The sequence below is a fragment of the Galeopterus variegatus genome, unplaced genomic scaffold (assembly GCF_000696425.1).
Source record: "Galeopterus variegatus unplaced genomic scaffold, G_variegatus-3.0.2 Scaffold2471, whole genome shotgun sequence".
Lineage (NCBI taxonomy): Eukaryota > Metazoa > Chordata > Mammalia > Dermoptera > Cynocephalidae > Galeopterus > Galeopterus variegatus.
Window position 1 is genome coordinate 106,332 of NW_007728582.1, and position 11,223 is coordinate 117,554.

An 11,223-nucleotide genomic window follows, 5' to 3' on the forward strand; every position below is an offset into this window, starting at 1 on the left:
AACTCCTCTTTTACATAGCTTCTAGATTACTTCTGCCATCAGAAACAAAATTTTTTATAATAAAGCACGCCAATGAAGTACATCTTAGTGGTCACATTACAATGGTCCGAATCAATAGGCGTGTAAGCTTACATTATGGTAGCTAAAACAACAAAAACAAGCAGGTTTGAAAATTAAATTCAAACTTTCTTGTACCATAACTGCCACAAGTAAACAAGTTTGCAATGCTCTTCCAACACTGGTAACACCTAGTTGTTCCTCTCCTAATATCCAGAACACTTCACACATCACCTACATGTACATATCATAAAAAGACAGTAAGATAAAGTTATTACCAAGGAAAATACACATGACCAACTATTGTAAGTTTACAGAAAAACTTAATACATGTTTGCCTTTACAAATCCCTTTTAAGTTATAATCAAACAAACATATTCTCTCTTACTTCGCATCTATTAACATAGCAAGGTTAACTAGTGAAGAGACCAAACATAGTACTTTACTGTACAGTGTCAAGACCTTTACAACATATCCTATAAATTCCATTTCTATTCCATTCTTCTAAAATCTGAAACTGGCAACTGTGTTTAAAAAAACATTGTGACTCCAAATGCCCCACAATTTAATATAAATGTTAATGAGCATCTATCAGTGTCTAAAATCTTTTTACATTTTATTGTTTAAAGTTTAACATCTGAATGCTCCAAATGTGTGAGAGAGAAATCAACCTGGTGCAACCCTAGGGTACCTAGCAATAGCAGCAGAAGTCAGTTTCTGAACACGGGGAAAGACAGCACTCCACTACCTGTACAATAGCCACCATCTTTGAAAGTGAGTAAAGATAACCCACAGGAGGTTTCATTTTCACTTGACCTACCTTCTGAGTCACAGCCATGACACAAACATATACTGCATTTCTTTTTTTAAAAAACAAAACTAACTAATTTGTGGCTCAGTGCCTGAAGTGGGAGCGCGAAACTGGAGTAGGGCAAGAACTGGGAAGATGTGTTCACTCTACTCCTGACCCTTTCTAACCTACAGCTTTAAAGAGAAGCTAGAAAGAATTACTTTCACAATCACCTTGTCTATCTCCAAAAAGGAAAAAACATAATACAAAAATTCTACTTTAGGCCAATTTTGAGAAAGAAAGAGGCTTGGAAATTTTTAATATCAATTTCACACTTCTGGGTAATAAGGAGACACCTATACAATGTTATTCATCATATATACTGACAGGCTCAAAATCCTTTAGTAGAAAATGTCTATTTGTGTTTAACATGAAAAGTGATAATATACAGCTGTCCGGGCATTATTTTTTAAAAACTGGATGGTAATTATGTGTAAATTTACTCATTAAAAAACCATATAACAAATATCACTTAGTAAGCTGTGCTTTCTGCTGTCTTTTGATAAATAAAAAAAACTAAAGTTCATACACATATTTTCATATAGAAATCCAGTTTTATAGAAGTGAATGTAAATCAACAATGTTACAATTTTAAAAATTTTTTAATGAGGTGAATTTAAGAAAAAATAAATAATAAATAATGTAAAAGAGATACAGACTTTTTTCCAATCAGTACATAAATTCTAATAACACAGCTTCAAGAAAAGAATTGTAAAAGTCGAACACTATTTTCTGAAGTTAATGAAAGAGATAAGATGAATATTTAAGAGTATTAATTTGAAATATATATGCCCCTCTGAACTCTGGTTGCCAAGAGAAGCAGAATAAACCAGAGAAGATGTGCCTGCATTTGGAATAATGGTATTTCTGAAAGTGACCAGGACACAAATTCCAACTCAGAGCAACACAAGTAGGCCCCCCAGCTCCTGAAAACTGTGTTTTCTTAATTTAGCTTAATAGGAACATAACCTTGTTTTATCTGACAGATGCGCTCCTATAAAGCAAAACTGGAAATGAAAATTCTCTCACTGACTTAATCATAAATTTTAGAACTAGAAGAAGGCTTCCAGGTGATCTAGTCCAGTACCCATATTTACAATGAGTAAAGGGGGTTGAGGGTCAGTTGAAGAAGTCAAGCTACTTGCCATACATTACATGGCTAGTTAGCAGCAAAGCCAGTGTTTCAACCCAGGTTTCTGGGACTCAGGGAACTTGAAGAGAATTGCCATTACAAAATTTACTGCTCTCAGAATGGAATTTTAAGGATTTTCTTTAAGATTGGAGTACTTCAAAGCTTTCATAAAGAAGTCATTTGGAGCACACTGGCTTGTGTTATACTAAAAACTTTTAATTAAAGTTGACTTACATACCAAATTTATGTATATTATACAATATGCTGTAGATCCAAAAGAAAATTTTTAACAGCAGACCTACAAAAACTAGGTAAATAATGTAGCTTTTGAACAATAGTATAACAATAGCAAGTAAAGGGTTTGAAATTTTAAGATTTAAATAGTAAAAGTAATTTAGAAACTTTATTAAGCTTACATACAATAATTTACATTTATCCTAAAAATTTAAAAGACTTTTAATAAAAGGAGACCAAATTTTCATAGAAAATATTGTTTAATTACAAATCATTTTCTTTTATAGATATAGATGTGGAGAGAGATAGAGAGAATCAAATGAACAAAACATAAACAATTGGTAAATCTGTGCAAAACATGTATGGGAATTTTGGGTACTATTTTTACAACTCTTCTTATTGTAAGTTCAAAAAAATATTAAAAGAAGATACAAAAAAAATGCAAACCATCTCCTAAAAAGAATTTAAAATATTATCACTGAATATACTCAAGAACTACTAAATTCATATTTAATTTCCCATAGTACCAAACTAAGACTTACTTACTTTTCTATAGCAAATGGTCAAAAAGAAAATAAATCAGCTAAAAGCAGATTCCATTTTAAATAGCCAGTATTAACACAATGAAGTGCATTAAACTAAGAAATTAATTGTAAAAATTTTTGAGAAGCAATTTTTGCTGGTATTCTTTATCACCTTACCTACTACATTTTATTGCTGCCACAGTTCTGATAGGTTATACACAGTGTTTCTCAACAGAGACTGTTACATACTCTTCCTGGCCCCTGCCCACTAAATGCCAGTAGGTCCCCCCATTAATTGTCAACCAGAAAGTCTCCATACATTTCCAAATTCCTCTCCCCAATCAAGAATCACTGATTACATATTCATTTTAAGACTGCGCAACATTTAGAACTTTATATTCCAAAATCTAAATTTATCAAACATGAATGAGAGTGTTAATATAATAAAAAGATACCTGGTATACTTTACAAGGGGATTTCTTTCAAGATTCCATTTAAAAATAAACATGCCAGTATTTAAAATATAATGTGACTTAAATTTCTTAACTTCTACTAAATTTCTGAGGTATACAGCTATCTCATACAACATTAGATAGATAGATAGATAGATAGATAGATAGATAGATAGATAGATAGATAGATAGATAGTCTATTGTCCCAGAGAGAAGTTTTAGCCAATACTTAGGGAAAGTCTTTCATTACTTGTTGCATTACTCTTCTATTTAAGAAGCCTCAGAAGAATCCTTATGCCACCATGGAGGGATTTAGTAATCTCTTCAGTTATTCATAACATTATCTGCTCTAACAAATGTCAAAACAAATTGTTGCTCACTTCAGCATGAACTCTTAGTCCACTGCTACAGTGAATAAGGATCTTTAGTCCTATTCTAGTAGAAAACCACAAATACACTACCTCCCAAATTATTCACTGCCATTACTTTTCTTCAGTTGAATGAAAAACACTTCATATTCAGAAGTGACCTCAAAACACTTATTCCACTATTTAGGCCAAAGGGCAGGATCAAACACGCCAATACAATAGATTTACTCCTCGACTGCTCAGTCAGGAGAAGAGAATCAACATCTCGGGCCGGCCCAGTGGCGCACTGCTACAGTGCGCCGCTTGGGAGCGCGGTGGCGCTCCCGCCGAGGGTTCGGATCCCACATACAGACCGGTTCCCACTCACTGGCTGAGCGAGGTGCGGGCGCAACACCGAGGGTTGCGATCCCGTTGCTGGTCCCGGTCCGGTACGGGCGCGACACTGAGGGTTGCGATCCGTTGCCGGACACTAAAAAAGACAAAAAAAAAAAAAAAACATCTGGACTCTCTTAGGAAACATGTCATGTAATTAGTTACAAAGCAAAACCTTTTTGAAGAAAGTGAAATGAAATACAGAAGTAGAGATTAAAATTTTAAAATAGAGCAAATAAGTTTTTTTTTTAACTTAAAACTTTGGAAAAGAAAATTCAGTACCCTAACTAATTACTTTTCTTTGTTTTTTGGTGCTTTTTTTTTTTTTTTAACATGGTCCATCAAAATAATCGTTATTTTGTATGACTGCCTTTTACACATCTCTTCTTGTTATAATCTCCATAAAAGATATAGAAGATCTGTTTCAAATCACAACAGTTCGAGTTCAACAACTTTATTTCACCTTTGCCATCATCTGAAAACACAACATGGACAAATCTAATAAATGCTAAACACTGCAAAATACGCAAATACAGAAAAACAAGAACAATTTAAATATTGAAAATGAAAAGGGTTTTTGTGAATTGTAATAAAGTTAACAATCCACAATGAAATGCACAACATCATAAGAGCATCAAAAAATACATTTTCCACAAAATAAACATTCAGCCTCAGAATTTGACAGAATACATATCAGCTAGAAAAAAAGCTGAAAAACATCATAAAGCACGAAACAAATTCTCTAGGTCTTATAGTTGGTGTATCCCAACTACTGTGCCAAGAATGTGTGAGGGTGTGTGGCAAAAATGACCCCCTTATTCTTCAGGGCAGCTGGGTACATGTGGCAGCCTGGCCTCAGGTGACAGAGTCACCTGCCTCCACGCCCCAAACAGCGTCACCAGCTTATCCCGTATGCTATACAACTATACCATGCTCTATGTGTTCCATGACATGGAAAGGGCTGGAAACCCTGCACAGATAAATCCACCCAGGCATACAAGTACATAATCTTTCCTTTAATCTGTACAGAGATATTGGGAAAAAATGTTAATTCATCATTCTCATCCAAATCTAGGTTTAGAAATTCTATCTATACTTTAATGACATATATTCTTATTTTTTAACATATACCATACTTCCACAAAATTTTTTTAAAAAACAGGAATGCTAATATACTTAGTTCCCACTTTTTGGAAGACTTAAAAACCCCTGAAAACTGCAGCATAAGGTAAACCACTGTAACACTCCTTAACCTATCATTACAGTAATCTTTCTACTCAAGATTTATTTTGCTAGCAAAAATCATCAAAGTGGCAAGAAAGAATATCTTAGTCTGATTCAAAGAAAGCTTTAAAAGAACTGGAAACTAAGAACAAAGCTAGAAAAAGTGACTACTGCCGTATAAATAACATTTTAAATTTACATTTAACAAAAATGTCTATTTGTCAGAGTAATATTTCCAGAATGAAATCTGATTAAGTTGCTCCCCTAATTGAAATCCTTTAACAGCTCCTTAAGCCCTACAGGATAAAGTTCAAACTTTCTAGATTGTGAATGACCTGGACCCTGATTCTGTCTCCTCCGGTTTTCTCTCTCACAATCTCCCTCCCATCTGTCTACTCCAGAATGTTCAACTACTTGGTAACACCCAAATCGAGTCAAACCTTCATGCCTTTGTCGCACTGCTCCATCTACATGGAATGCTTTATCCTGTGCACACTCTATACATACACACTTTTTGTGGGAACAGCTCAAATTTCACCTATAAATAATAATACATACAATAGCTACCACATGCTAAGGACATTACTTAGGTACACCCAAAACTGTGCAATATTTACTTAGCACCTGTTAAGTGCCAGGAACAGTGTTTGGCACTAGGAATAAAATAGTCTTTGCCCTCAAGGAGCATGCAGATTAGAGAAAGGTAAGTGCAAACAGATTTAATACAGGACAGTAGGTACCACAATGAGGCAGTCAGTGTGCTACAGAGGTGCCACAGGGCTCACCCAGCAAGTGATCAGCTGCCTGGATGGCAGAGAGGAGCTCAAGGAACCAGAAAGTTAAGCAGAAGCTGATTTTTAAAAAAGAATCTTGGGGCTGGCTGGCCAGCTCAGGTGTTTAATACCAAAGTTGAGCATTTGGATTCTCACACCAGCCAACCGCCAAAAAAAAAAAAATTTAAATGTGAAGTAAGGAGTTTGGACTTTAATAGCAGTGGTTAAACCCCAATGGCATTGTTCATTCTTTGCAGCTCCCCTTCTTTACATCAAACAGATAGAAATAACAGCTAGAACATAAAAACAAATCACTAAAATAACATAGCTATGCCACAAAACATGTTAAACATCCCTACGGATCAGAAATCTAACAGGAACACAAAGTGTGAACCAAGCTGAAACCACAAAGTCAGCCAGACTCAGGGCCCCAAAGCAGGAAAAAGCAGCAGGAAGTTTGATTCTAGGGGGTAACTGTAAATAAAGTGTTCCATATGAAGCAGGGTCACTAGCCAGGCTCTTCACTGAAAACCAGCAAGTGGGGTGGCACCCTTTCACAATTTTGAAACTGAAAAGAAAAAGGCTTCTGCTAATTGTGCTGAGGCTACAGCTTATAGGAAGTTGCTGACCTAATGCCAGCTGACTCAGTGACTGAATCTGTGATGTCCCCAGCGTCACCATGGGATCGGGGCTCTGATCTACTAACAGAGACATGATTCTGATCTGGGAACTCCAAAGCCAGGCAGAGACAACTACAAATCTGCCAGACCAGCAGGGAAAAGCACTAAAAGAGATAAAGAGGGAGACATAGGACAAAGGAAAAAAAAAACTTCCATCAGAATGTGCCTGCAAAATTACATAACATGATGAAAACAACAATATCAACAAACACAACATAAATTCACTGCAGACAAAATTTTTAAATTATCGAATGATCTGAAAAAGACTTTAATACAAGCATGTAAAAGATCCACAAAGAGATAAGGGAATAACAAAAGAACAAAACAATTGTAAAATAAGCAGAAATGAAAAAGCACCAGCAGATATAAAAAAGAAACTATTAAAAATCTTACAAATATAATATAACCATTGTAATCTAAAAAGAAAAAATGTAACACCAAGGTCAAGGGTTCAGATCTCAGTACTGGTTAAGCCACCAAAAAAAACAAACAAAATTAAAAACGTCATGTGGTTCAAATACTAATGCTTGCCTAGTAAGCCATCTCTCCTCCTCTGCCCTCAATCTCACAGGACTCTGACTTTTTAGGGGCAGCAGTGTACAAGACACAGTGTCAAACACTGAGATTCAAAAATTAAAGACACAAAGAGTATGTGTCCTCAAAAAACTCACATCTGTAACAGTGATACTAACAGAACACTAAAATTACAAAGTAGAAGAAAATTTAGTTAATTTTCCAAAAATGTAAGCATTTTTTAAGCTAAAATACTTGCCATTTCTTTTTTAATTTTCTTTTTTTTGTTTGTTTGTCTTTTTTGTGGCTGGTAAGGGGATCGCAACCCTTGGCTTGGTGTCGCCCGCACTGCGCTGAGCCAGTGAGCGCACCGGCCACCCTTATATAGGATCCGAACCCGTGGCGGCTGCGCTCCCCAAGCACTGCACTCTCCGGTGTGCGCCACTGGGCCGGCCCCTTTTTTAATTTTCATGTACCCATTACCATCTTCACTAGAGTTAGCACTTTACACTAAATAAACATTCTCACAAATTTTATATAAATGGAGCTGAAATAACAAAAGCTGCTACTTTTTAAATCTGTATTTAAACTCATTTAGCAACTATCGTTGTTTATTCAAAGTACACCAACAAAAAAGTACACTACTAAAAAGTCTCAAAAATCAAAGACCACTTCTTGCAATACTATCTGTAGTAGAAAGCTCTCGAAGATTTTACAATAACAGCTTCATTTTCATTTATCAACTGTCTAATTATTTGAACTGACGATGAGGAAAGCTGCCCTATTTCTTACTAAGGTAAATATAATAAATATAAATAAGGAAATACTCATCCCACCTCAAAGTTGCCATAATCAGAAAATCTAACTTCCAAACTGTCATAGGATCTTAATTAGGGTAAAATCTCAATTCCTCCCTCAACCTCTAAAATGTAACAATTAACACAAAATAGTAAAATCCAGTTCTCCTGTTCATGAGAATAACGGAGAGAAAATATTACATATACTATCCCTTACAAATGAGAAGATAAAATCTATATCAAATTTGGTTAAATCCAAGATAGCCTTCGTTCCTTGTTCCATCAAAGACATTGATAAAGAGTTGGGGTTTTGGGGGGGGTTTTTTGGTTTTTTGCTTAAAAATACTATTAAACCATATTACCCAATGATTACATTTCACACAATAAAACCTCTGCTAGTTACAGTCAACAGCAATGTTCCCTATTCAGATTTCTAAAGAGTCATTTTCCAATGGCTAGTCAATAGCAAAATTTAAATAATAGAACTAAAATCAGCCAGGAAGCTAATGACACAGATTTCTTCACCACATCTAACTTCTTAGAATAAATCAAACATCAAATGTGTCTCCTTGTTTTATAGAGACAAGTGCACAATATTAGGCGGATCCAGATTATTCAATCTCTGAAGAACTGATATAACTCCAATTTGTCCAGAAACATTATTTTCTTTTTTAAGTACAATACTGCAAATGCTCCTGAAATGGCTGAAATAAAACAAAGAAGCACACTTACTCATGACTGGAAATGTCTCTGTATGTTGTCCCAATCAGATATTAAACCAAAATGTGCTGTCCAAGGTTTCTCAGAGGAATACATGTCCTAGTCAGGAAATAAAGAGAAAGAAATAGTATTTTCTAAATGTCAATATTTAAAATAAAGTTTTCTAAAAGGAAATCAGGAAAATAATTTCATTTCAAAAATGTCCTACTATTTCCAGAAGAACCCTTTGTCATCATTTATTAAACACAAAAGATTACCAATCTTTAGAACATCATGATTCCATACACATTTTCCTTTTTCTGAAACAAGTTACCCCAAAAGTAAATAAGTATAATTATCATACAGAAACTTAACAGATGTCCTTTGTCTTACTCCTTCCCCATTCCCAACTAAGTAAATCATAGAAAGAAAGCACTCCATCCAGGGTAAATATAGCACATCGCACCTGCTAACTCTATTTTGATTCATGTAAATGATTTATATAAGCCATCAAATAAAGATCACCAATGTTATTGCTATAGTCTTTCTCTGATAATGGATATTTTCCTCATTATAAAAGTAATGTAGGCTCATTGTAAAAAAAAAAAAAAAATGGGAACAGCAGCAAAGTAGAAAGAAAAATCCTCTCGTGACACAATACCACTACATCTACCCAACTAATTGGGGCATGTTTCTTTTCAAGGCATTTTTTTCTAAATATTTAAAAAAATACACTTGAAAAATACTACACAAAAAATTTTGTATTTGGTTCTTTTCACTTAAGAGCATTAAATAAAGCATCATCTTATACTAGTATTAATATAAAGTTAACCTTTTGCTAAAATTTACATTATAAATCTTACTCTCAATATATTTTTTAAATGTGGCATAAATACTAATGCTATGTTTAAACTACCTAAATTTAATATATAAAGTTCCACACATAAAATCAGATTTGGTACAAAATTTATACTTGTGCTACTTTATGTGTGGCTTCCTTTATAAACCAATAAGCTACTTCTTGCAATTACAGGAAGTGATGGTTACTTTACTTTCTAAATCAATGTAGACCTCTGCTTTAGAATCAAAGTTAAGGTAATACTTTTTGAAGAAATAATGCTTGCCCCACCAATATACTTTACTCATGTCATGTAATATACCCGAGAAGTATACATTTACAAAATGGAAAGAGATTGCATCAGCATGTATATGCTCAGCATGGTTTGTACCCTGTAATTAGCAGCAGCACATAATCACAGTGCTGCCATGTAATCACCTGACCCTTTCCACATGCTTTCTCCTTTATCTATGCAGTAGTCAATGATTTCCATTTCCAGATAACTCAATTATCCCAAAGGAAATGAGAAGCTGTATGGAAAATCTAAAACAACATATAATCCACATGTTAGTTTTAGAATACATGCTGAAAGTTTCTCACAATAAGTACGCTTTCTTGATTGTGCTTGACTGAGTCTATTAGATTTGTTTTCCCTCCTAGAATACTACGAGGTGGAACATGCTGACTTGGAGCATGTTGAATGATGACAAGAAAAGGCAGTCCTATGTTACACAAAGTAGATTAAATGTTCACAGATGACCCAGGAGTCCACTTATATTTATACTTGTATAGTCTCTTTGCCCAGGGACTTTTCTCCTTATTCATGTTTATATCAAAATTTCTTATCTTAAATTTAAAACTCCTAAGTGGTAACAGGAGTTTTATTTTACCTACATAGTGCTGCCCTCCTGCCCATAATCATACGGAGTTGAAAAAATACTTATGTGCCGATATAAGTTCTTAATGCAGCAAGAGTTTTCTCAGCACTAAAAATAGTAACCTCAAAAACACCAGGAAAAAACTTATAAACACTGGATTTATAACCTTATCATATGAGGTAATATACACATACGTTTCATAGTTTACAAACATGCAACAAAATGTATGTGTTGGAATTAATGTAAAATGTCATGGAGTAGTTCTTAGAAACTTATTTATAAATGCCTTATAACTGAAGTCGTATGTTCAAGGTTATTTATGCTTATCACAGCTTTAAAATGTAGATCATCCTACCTACTTTCAAAGTAGGTAGTCTATCAATTCTTTAAGCAACAGGGTAATTCAGGAGCACGCAAGATAAAATGATTCCCTTCCTCCTCTCGTAAATGCTACCCTTCCCACTAGACATACAAAGGAGAAAGAGAAAAACCTTACTTTTTGGTTTTCATACCATCTAACAGGGGAAAAGCAACTTATCTTAAACCCACAATTTCACATACAAGGTATATTGGAATATTTCTGCAAAATCTGGTCTTTATTCTCACTTCCCAAGCCCTTCAGGTTTGGGGGCATAGCCATTTAGCTTGCTGGAACGTGGGCAGAGCAGACACTGCACCAGGTCTACCTGGAGGTTTGAAGAGCACTAAGTGGGCCTGCATGCTCCTGCGTTCCTGCACTGTACCATGGGAAATGCATGCCCAGGTAGCTGCTGGCCCAGAATGAGTAGACACCTGGCACATACTTGAAGCCAACCCATAGCTTAAAGCCAAA